General features: G+C 33.7%; 1 pseudogene; it reads left to right on the top strand.

Moving 5' to 3' along the window:
• Positions 1-802: 802 nt before the first annotated feature.
• Vmn2r116l-ps2 (vomeronasal 2, receptor 116 like, pseudogene 2) lies at positions 803-9,435 on the top strand (annotated as a pseudogene).
• The last annotated feature ends 1,561 nt before the right edge of the window (positions 9,436-10,996 follow it).

The following is a 10,996-nucleotide window of genomic DNA, read 5'->3' as shown; positions in this document are numbered from 1 at the left end:
AACAAAAAATATAAATTTGTTCCCAACCATCTTAATGAGGTGTGAACAAACAACAAAGAAAAAAATATTTACCAAATGTCTTTAAGTGTCAAGGAATGATTATCAGGCAAGTGATCAGCATTACAGCTCATAAAATGTCTGCATAGGAACTGATATTGGACAGGATGGGTGTTGAATCTATATGATTCCAGGATTTTTTGGATTTAGCATAATGACATATTCTCCAGATGATAAGAATCAAGGGAAATCTGAGGAGATTTTGTAAAATTCTCAATTCCTGGCTCAATGTTGAATGTGAAACTTCCCTTCCCTACACCAGGGAATGAAAGACATAATGTGTCATTATTCAACTCAAAGTCCAAATGATATGGAACATTTATGCCATTGCAACTCGTGTCTTTATATAAAAATTCTGAGGAAATCTATTGGGTTCATATGTATTGCTGTTGACACATGGTCTATTGTAGCTGTTCAAGAGAAAATTGCCCTTTGGAATATTTATGGCATGGATGTTAATGAAATCATGACAGCTGTGGATGGAGAACATTATCTCCAAACATGTTTTTGGAAATGTTTTGATCAAAAGTTTTCAGACCTCAGATGTACAGCTTGAGGCCAGAATTTTTCCATTGTATCCAGGGAGCAGAACATATGATAAATGGAAAGAAGCTGTTGAATGTAATTAAGTGGATCTCCAGAGAGCAGAAGCCTTAAAATATACAAACTGGTGTAAATGTGTGTGTTATGTTTGCCTACATAAGAATCAGGTTTCACAACTGCTCCATCCTAGATCCTAGCAGACATGAAGAAGCTGTGTGCTTTCACTATTGCCTTTTTTCCCTGAAGTTTTCTTTCATCTTGTGCAGCTTGACTGAACCCAATTGCTTTTGGAGAATAAAGAGGAGTGAAGATAATGATGGAGATTTGCAAAGTAACTGCGGTTTTGTCCTTTTTACACTCGAGAGCCCTATTGAAGAAAATTTTTATAATAGCATTATTAATTTTAGGTAAATTATTAACATTATTTCCTGCTTCAATTTATGAATTAGAAAGATGTCACTGTGTACACAACCTGTGAGATTCTGTCCTTTTTTTCTCCTTGTAACTTTAGGAACCACAGAAAATTAATTATAACTTCAATCACTATTTTAATATTTTCAAATATGTCACAGTTTACCTTAGGTTTACTCCATTGGCGCTAGTTCACAAAGCTGGAAAATGAGAGAGCCTGGATTCTATCACTTAATTTTTTTTTGATATCATATGTTGAAATATGTTTTTATTTTTACCTTGAATTCATAATTCCCACTTATGGCTAGTGACTGTATCACTGTCTCTCTTCAACTTTCTGCCAACCATTCCTGTATAAGCATGCATGTAAAGGCCTCAATAAAATGGTTATCTAATTTTGGCCTCTAAAAGTTGGGCATACACTTATACATTGAAATATGTGTGGTGGGGTGGTGGAAGGATGTCTACTATATATGATTAAATGTATATTATTACATATATATTATGATCACATATATATGCTTTGCATTATAAAATAGTCTTTAAATGAGCCTCTCCTGTCATTCTGGGGCTCTCACTGAATATGGAAAAGCCTGCCAGAATTCTTATACTGTTACCAGAATATCTTTTCATCCAGTGATGCAAACACTTATGCACATATTAGAATTATTATCTGCATTATATAGATATTCAATATTTTTCTTAATTTCTAAAAATATGTAACATTAGAGAACATCTAGGAGAATAAATGTACTTCTTGTGGATAAGAAGCTGTTCTCAATGTGGATACATACTTCTTAGATTCCAAGTGTGAGATGTTATCATTAGTGGCTGCAGATCATGAGAGAAGGGGTGTTAAAATCATTCAAATTTTAGCTAATCAATGTGCTTGGGACTTCATTCTTTCATAAACTGAAGTTTCCTGCACTTTTATATCACTGACTCTCATCCCATTTCTTATTCAATTCTTGTGGCTTTGGGATTTAAACAAAGTATTTTTGAATTGATAGCCACAGTATACTATGTACACTGTAATAGTAGTTGTGGCTTCACAGTATTGTAATTCTGTGTTAGGTCAGTAGAAATTTCATTTCTGATGCATTCTTTATCATTCCAGATCTCATTGGAAAAAATAGTGGACATTCTCATTACTGACACTTCCATAAGTGATAGTAAGATTTAAGTTTACAAATATGTGAATTGCGTCAATACACTTTTACGGTTTAGAAAGGAAAACTTAGCTCCAAACATTTAATTGAAAAGTGCTAATTTCAGCAAAAGAGCATGTTTGGTGTTTTACTCCTGATGAGAGGTAATTGCTAATAGTAAGAGATGAACAGATGAATTGCCAACTGTGCTTGGGCAGAGGAACAAATTCCAAGTGAAAGAAGATCTTACTGCTCAGACAACTCTTAAAGAATCTTAAAGAATTAAGAAGCCTGAAGTGTTAAGAGAAATCTCAATCCACTTTTACAAAATTAAAATAGTAACAACACACTGAAAAGTAACTTTAAGTTGATGTGTAATGGAGCTTATAAGATATTACTCAGGTTATATAGTGTATTGTATCATTTTATGTACTTGAAATGAATAAATAAATTTAAGTGGAATATATCTTTGAATATTTATTGTTTATTGAATACTAACAGTTAAAACTATTAAATGCATGTTCTATGGACCAGGAAATATTATTGATAATGCTTCTCACTATGCATAAAATTAGCATTTTCATAATGTTTGACTTGAAAGAGTTTTCGCTAATTTGAAATTTGAAAAATGTCCTTACTGATACTATAAATTCTCTCCTAAAAACACTGGTACGCTTTTCGAAGTAAACTGACTGTTAGATAATTTACACAGATACATAATTCATTTTGCAAACACTTACTCTATGTTAGGAATTATTATATAAAGCCTTTTGAAAATATTTCTAAATGATTCACTTTTTAATATTTTATGCTCTTTTACTCTGCTTGATACTCAAAGGATATTTTGAGTTTTGAAACAAGTCAGTATGCAACATTAGGTATAGGATCATGAGTAATAGACATTATAAAATATGCATTAATGATATTAATGCAAAAGTGTATGAATATAAAAGTTGAACAAAATTTTTGATGTAATATATTATTCAAAAAATATTAAATATTATTAACATATTTGAATATGAAGTACATTTAAACACTAAAAATATAATGCAAATGTGTTACGTATTTCATATGTAGTTTAAGTCATGCTTCTAATTTTGTATTTGTGGAATTACATATCCATGGTTATACTATAACAGTTTTACTCAATTGGGCTCTAATGTAGTTTGAAGATGGTGTTCAGTGATAAAATAGTCCCCTTATTGACTTTCACAATTAAAAAAATTATCATATGTTAGTGTCCTAGGTCTATGAATTCTTAAATTGTATTCAAATCTTAAGATCTCTAACTTATGACACTTAATTCATGACATTTAGACAGAGATTTAGAATGTCTTGTGGTACAAACTTAACTGCAACTGAAATTTTATTTTTCATACATCTCCCTTAATCATCATTATGCTTGGTTTTAGGATACCAGCAAGAAAATATGAGTTTTTTCTGGTACTGTTTTTTGCTACCGATGAGATCAACAAGAATCCTTATCTTTTATCCAACATGTTTTGATATTTACTATCATTTTGGCCTGTGTGAAGATACAATGGGAGTTCTGGATGAAGCATATTCACATCAAAGCAACAATTTCAAACGAATTAATTATTTCTGTGGAATAAAGCAACGTTGTGATGTACACCTGACAGGACCATCATGGACAACTTCCTTAAAACTGTCAATTTATTCAAGGACACCAAAGGTAATAATGTGTGACACTGGACAGGTTACCAACTTTTAAATTCCATTTACATGTGCCTACAAGAAAACTTGGACCCCATGCATTTGTGGGTATACTGCTACACAAACACACACACACGCACACACACAATAAAATAATCAGATTGTATAGCTATCCTGGGCAAACAGGAAAAACTGTTCTATAGAACATTCAGATTTGTCAGGAATATTCTAGAATATAATATGAAAAATATATGATATCTACAGTTTAATTTTACGACCCTCAATCTGAGTTCTGAACGGTGAGTAACTTTACTTGTATATATGTCTAAACCTCCTAACAATCATATTCCTCATGTGGATGTTTCATCCTCTCTTCTATACTCTTCAGATTTTCTTTGGATCATTTAACCCTAACCTGAGTGATCATGACCAGTTTCCCTATATCTATCAGATAGCCACCAAGGACACATATTTGTTCCGTGGCATGGTCTCCTTGATGTTTCATTTTGGATGGACTTGGATAGGACTGGTCATCTCAAATGATGACCAAGGTATTCAGTTTCTCTCAGACTTGAGAGAAGAAATGGAAAGGCATGCAATATTAGCTTTTGTGAATATGATCCCAGAAACCATGCAGATATTCAAGACAAGAGTTAAGATATATGACCAACAACTTATGACATCTTCAGCAAAGTTTGTTATCATTTATGGCGAAATGAACTCCAATCTAGAATTCAGCTTTAGAAGATGGGCATATTTAGGTGCACAGAGAATCTGGATCACAACCTCACAATGGGATGTCATCACAAACAAAAAAGATTTCAGTCTTGATTTCTCCCACGGGACTGTCACTTTTGCCCACCACCACAATGACATCGCTATATTTAGAAATTTTATGGAAACAATAAACACATCTATGTATCCAGTAGATATTTCACAGTCTATGCTGCAGTGGAATCATTTTAACTGTTCAATCTCAAAGAATAAGAAGAAAATGGATTGTTTTACATTCAGCAACCCATTGGAATGGTTAACGCAGCACACATTCGACATGGTCCTGAGTGAAGAAGGTTACAATTTGTATAATGCTGTGTATGCTGTGGCCCACACCTACCATGAACTCATTTTTCAACAAATAGAGTCTCAGGAAATGGCCAAACCCAAAGGACTATATACTGACTGTCAGCAGGTAACGTTTCTTACATTTCATTATGCCTAGATATAGCAATGTGACCTTTCAGGCTGCTGAGAAGTTCACATACATTTGTTAGAGGTTATCTCTCAGTGTATAGTTTTCTATACTGAAAAACTCCAAAATGACCTTTTTATATGGGTATATATCATGCACAGTGATAGTTTTAATAGGAGACAATACATTTTTTATAAATATAAGTGAATTATGTGAAAATGTGTTTCAACATTTAACCGAATGAGGTCAAAATTCAAAAGGAGCCAAGAGTCTTATCATAAAATCCTTAAGTGATGAATAGACTAGAATATTTTTCTCAAAAAGAATTTCTCAAAAATAAGTACATGTGCTCCAATAATAGCTATTCATTTAAATTAATAATTATTTATAACAACACATATGATTAAGAGTGCACATTTCATTAAGTTAATGATTATTTCATACATATATGCAGTATGTACATGATTGATCCCATACCATTCTTTACTTCCAAAACTTCCAGAGTTATAACTTCCCCTTATTTCTTACATATTTATTTAGCCAGCTTTTAAATATAATTTTTGACAGACATGTGTACACATACACACACATACCATGTGATTTGTTCTGTGATAATCATTTATTCTAGCTTTTTTAACCATCAAACATTTATTTGAAGTATATTAACTTCTAATTATACAGTATAACATGTAATTATAACTTGTAATAATGCAGTATCATGTACTTTACTACATGGGATTAATTTAACACACCTGTCTTTTCTGAAAGACATTAAAAGATTATGGGACATTCTCAATTTGGCATTCTCTGTATTGATATGCATATATAATCATATAATGATTAATCTCCTTTAGGTGGCTTCTTTGCTTAAAACTAGGGTATTTACTATCCCTGTTGGAGAACTGGTGAACATGAATCATAAGGAAAATGAGTGTGCCAAGTATGACATTTTCATCATTTGGAATTTTCCACAAGGCCTTGGATTAAAAGTGAAAATAGGAAGCTATTTTCCTTGTTTACCACAGAGTCAACAACTTCATATATGTGAAGACTGGGAATGGGTCACAGGAGAAACATTGGTAGGTATATTACAATTTTTATTTTTTAAAGATGTCTGAATTTTAAAATAGCAAACATTCAAATAATATCCATGTGGTTAAGACCAATTAATACACTTGCAAATGACCATTCTCAGTTACAAGCACCAAAATTTAATAACACTGAAATTCATGAAATCTGGTCATAGGGATCAAAGGACTCTGAATCCCATGTTCAATTGCATCTATGTGACTATTTACCCCATACTACAGAAATATATTTATTAAATTTATAGCAATATATATATATATAAACAATGAATTTATCTGATTATATGAACATAGTTGTAGCCCAATTGAGTATAGAATGGATTGATTAAGAGAAGTAATTTTCCAGATTCAAACTTTTCTTTTTCTAATTTATAGATTTTTATTATTAATTTTATTTATTTACTTTTCAATGTTATCTTCCTTCCCAGTTTCCCCTCCTCTGCAGAGTATTGCCTTATCTGGCATCAGAGTGAAGCGAGGCTCTTGGTCCTGTGGAGGGTGCATGCCACAGAATATAAGAATATTAGATCAATGAAGCCAGGGTGTCCAATTTGTTGGAGAAGCTCTTTAATAGAAGCAGGGGGAGGGATGGAATAGGGATTAAAGTTTTCTTTTACACTTAGACAAATATCATTAATTGTATGAGAGTCTTATATGAAATTCTTTGTTCTTACTCACTGAACAATTCTTGATATATCCTACCTTCTCTCTCCTTACAACTCAGTGTTCCTATTATCATATTTCTAAATCTTGAGAGAAAAACTGATGCCACAAAAATGTTCCATTTGAATTAACAAGTTTAGCAAGGACAAAATTTAGATTCTGACACATGAAATGTTACATATATAATATTACATGACAAAGTAATTATTGTATGACATTCAGTGCATTGCCGGGTGATACAAAATAATAAATTATCAGAGGAATATATCTGTTAATATCCCATATATTAATCTGTGTGTCATTTTACATATGATGCAATCATGAACTACACACACATACAAATTAAATACATATTTATATATCATATAAAATGTGCATAGTTCATGTTTATATAAGTGTGTGTGTGTGTCTGTCTGTCTGTCTGTGTGTCTGTGTGTGTGTGTCTATGTGTGTGTATGTCTGGATGTCTTTGTATCTGTGTGTCTGTATGTGTATTGCCTCAGGTTCTCTCCTCAGTGTGTAGTGTGACATGTACTGCAGGATTCAGAAAAAGTCATCAGAAACAAACAGCCGACGGCTGCTTTGATTGTGTACAGTGCCAAAAAAATGAGATTGCCAATGATACAGGTACATGCTTGCATGCAGAAGAAAATATGATGAATTTGAATACCTTCTCTTTATAAACTAGAAGTATGATATGACCTAGATGGAAACTACAGCCCAAAAATCTCCATGTTTCAGAATTTAATTAGTTAAGTAATATCATTTTCTCTTGGACCCAGTAAATTACCTGCAATATCTTCTACAAACAACTCATGTCTCTCACAATCCAATGCTTAATGGTTTTATATTATGCAGAAAATATTTAGTGGGACATACATGTGTTACAATTTTTAAAAAATAATTTTAGGTGTAGCCTAAGCAGATGTTTGCTCTTTTTTCATTCTTTGTACAAAGAATCTTGACTACATGTACTGTCTACTATCTTTGTGTCACCCAGCTTAGTCCCTGACAGAGACAAGATGCTCAGAACAACAAGTGTTCTCTATTGAAACATATTTTAAGAACGTACATGTCATAAAGGATTAGGCATTTCCTATCAAAGAATTAGGAAAAGAGTGATGATTTAAAGAATGCCACAAGAAATGGGAGAGTGCTTATCATTAATTAAAGCCTAACTAAGGAAAGCAGAATGAATGTCAATATCAATAATCTTCATGCCATAACTTTCTATATCCATAATCATGGAAAGTTTAGTTGGGGGAAAGGAAATGATGCCACAATAAGAGGGACATGCATAAATTTATGAGCAATACGGCTTCAAAACTGAGAATATTCCTTTACACAAACAGGATTTGGATGAGGAATTGTATGTTCACAAGCCTATGTATAGATACAGACAAAGTGCACAATTCCCAGAGCAAACACAATACCTAATGGTTTTCATCAACCGGCATCAAAAAATATGTCGGCAATAGCAAATTTATAGTTTGAGAAATAAAATGAACTGAGATTATGCATATTAGTAATCATCATATTTTTATTTCATTTTTGTTTAAGAGATAACTTTTCCATTTTCTATGATAACGATTTGTTCCCTCACAAAGCATAGGTTAATTGACAGCAATCTTAAGTTAGTAGACCCTAGAGCAATAATGAACAAAATGTATTCTCAACACCAAGCTATTTATTAATATATCCTCTGAATAAAACAAATATATGATTATTAACTACATGATCATGATATCTTATAAGGGATTATTGTTCTTTGCCAGTAGATATGGAGCAGTGTGTGCGGTGTCCAGATGATTCATACGCCAACTTAGAACAAAGCAAGTGCCTCCAAAGAGCTGTGACATTTCTCGCTTATGAAGATCCACTGGGGATGGCTCTAGGCTGCATGGCCCTGTCCTTCTCAGCCATCACAACTCTAGTACTAGTCACTTTTGTGAAGTACAGGGATACTCCCATTGTGAAAGCCAATAACTGCATTCTCAGCTACATCCTGCTCATATCTCTAGTCTTCTGTTTTCTCTGCTCATTGCTCTTCATTGGACATCCCAACAAGGCCACCTGCATCCTGAAGCAGACCACATTTGCAATATTTTTCACAGTTGCTATTTCTACTGTGCTGGCCAAAACAATAACTGTGGTCACAGCTTTCAAGCTCACTACACCAGGGAGAAGGATAAGAAGGATGATGATAAAAGGGGCAATTAACTTGCTCATTCCCATTTGTACCCTAATCCAACTTGTTCTCTGTGCAATCTGGTTGGTGACATCTCCTCCATTTATTGACAGAGATACACAATCTGAACATGGAAAGATAATCATCATTTGCAACAAAGGCTCAGTCATTGCCTTCCACTTATTCTTGGGATATTTGGGCTCCTTGGCTCTGGGGAGCTTCACTGTGGCTTTCTTGGCTAGGAACCTTCCTGACAGATTCAATGACGCCAAGTTCCTAACAATTAGCATGTTGGTGTTCTACAGTGTTTGGATCACCTTCCTTCCTGTCTACCACAGCACCAGGGGGAAGGGTATGGTTATTGTGGAGCTTTTCTCCATCTTGGCTTCTAATGCAGGGTTGCTAGGGTGCATATTTTTCCAAAAGTGTTATGTTCTTTTAGTTCGACCAGATTTAAATGTTCTTCAGAAATAAAAGGATAAATTGATTTATTGACCATTTGATAGTTTTAAAATGTTAGATGGTGCCAACATGTCTATTTTGCTTCGTCATAAAAAAGTGTTCATAAATCATCAAATAAAATTAAGTAATATCTAGTGATAGTATTTGTACCACAGGACAACACTGCATAAAGCAATACCAATTAGTAAGTTTTGGTAGCAAATGAGCTCTCACAAACCTAAACATATTGAGAACAGGAGATCTCCACTAAGAAGAGGCTACGATCGCTTTGATTTTTAGAGATGTGTTTTTAAGAAATCTTTTTTTTTTAATATAATCGGTCTGAAACAGGCCTCAACAGATACAGAAAGATAGAAATAATCCCATGCATCCTATAAGACCACCACAGGCTAAAGGTGGTCATCGATAACAGTAAGGAAAGAATCCCCACATATACATGGAAGTTGAACAATGCTCTACTCAATGATAACCCGGACAAGGAAGAAATAAAGAAAGAAATTAAAGACTTCTTAGAATTTAATGAAAATGAAGGTACAACATACCCAAACTTATGAGACACAATGAAAGCTGTGCTAAGAGGAAAACTCATAGCTCTGAGTGCCTGCAGAAAGAAACAGGACAGAGCATATGTCACCAGCTTGACAGCATACCTAAAAGCTCTAGAACAAAAGAAGCAAATACACCCAGGGGTAGAAGGCAGGAAATAATCATTCTCAGAGCTGAAATCAACTAAGTAGAAACAAAAAGGACCATAGAAAGAATCAACAGAATCAAAAGCCGGTTCTTTGAGAAAATCAACAAGATAGATAAACCCTTAGCCAAATTAACCAGAGGACACAGAGAGTGTGTCCAAATTAACAAAATCCAAAAAGAAAAGGCAGACATAACAACAGAGTGAGTGGAAATTCAAAAACTCATCAGATCCTACCACAAAAGCCTATATTCAACAACACTTGAAAATCTGGAGGAAATGGACAATTTCCTAGAGAGATACCAGGTACCAAAGTTAAATCAAGAACAGATACACCATTTAAACAACCCCTTAATTCCTAAAGAAATAGAAGCAGTCATTAAAAGTCTCCCAACCAAAAAGAGCCCACATCCAGATGAGTTCACTGCAGAATTCTATCAGACCTTCATAGAAGACCTCATACCAGTGCTATCCAAACTATTCCACAAAATTGAAACAGATGGAGTGGTAGCGAATTCATTCTATGAAGCCACCATTACTCTTATACCTAAACAACAAAAAGATCCATCAAAGGAAGAGAACTTCAGATCAAGTTTCCTTATGAATATCGATGCAAAAATACTCAATAAAATTCTTGCAAACTGAATCCAAGAGCACATCAAAACAATCATCCATCATGATCAAGTAGGCTTTATCCTAGGTATGCTGGAATGGTTTAATATGCAGAAAACGGTCAACCTAATCCAGCATATAAATAAACTGAAAGGTAAAAACCACTTGATCATTTCATTAGATGCTGAGAAAGAATTTGACAAAATTCAACACCCCTTCATGATAAAATCATGGAAAGAACAGGATTTCAAGGCCAATACCTGAACATAG

The sequence above is a fragment of the Rattus norvegicus genome, chromosome 1, assembly GCF_021556685.1.
Source record: "Rattus norvegicus strain SHRSP/BbbUtx chromosome 1, alternate assembly SHRSP_T2T, whole genome shotgun sequence".
NCBI lineage: Eukaryota > Metazoa > Chordata > Mammalia > Rodentia > Muridae > Rattus > Rattus norvegicus.
Note: the sequence above shows the minus strand (reverse complement) of the source record. Positions and strands in the feature narration are given on the sequence as shown.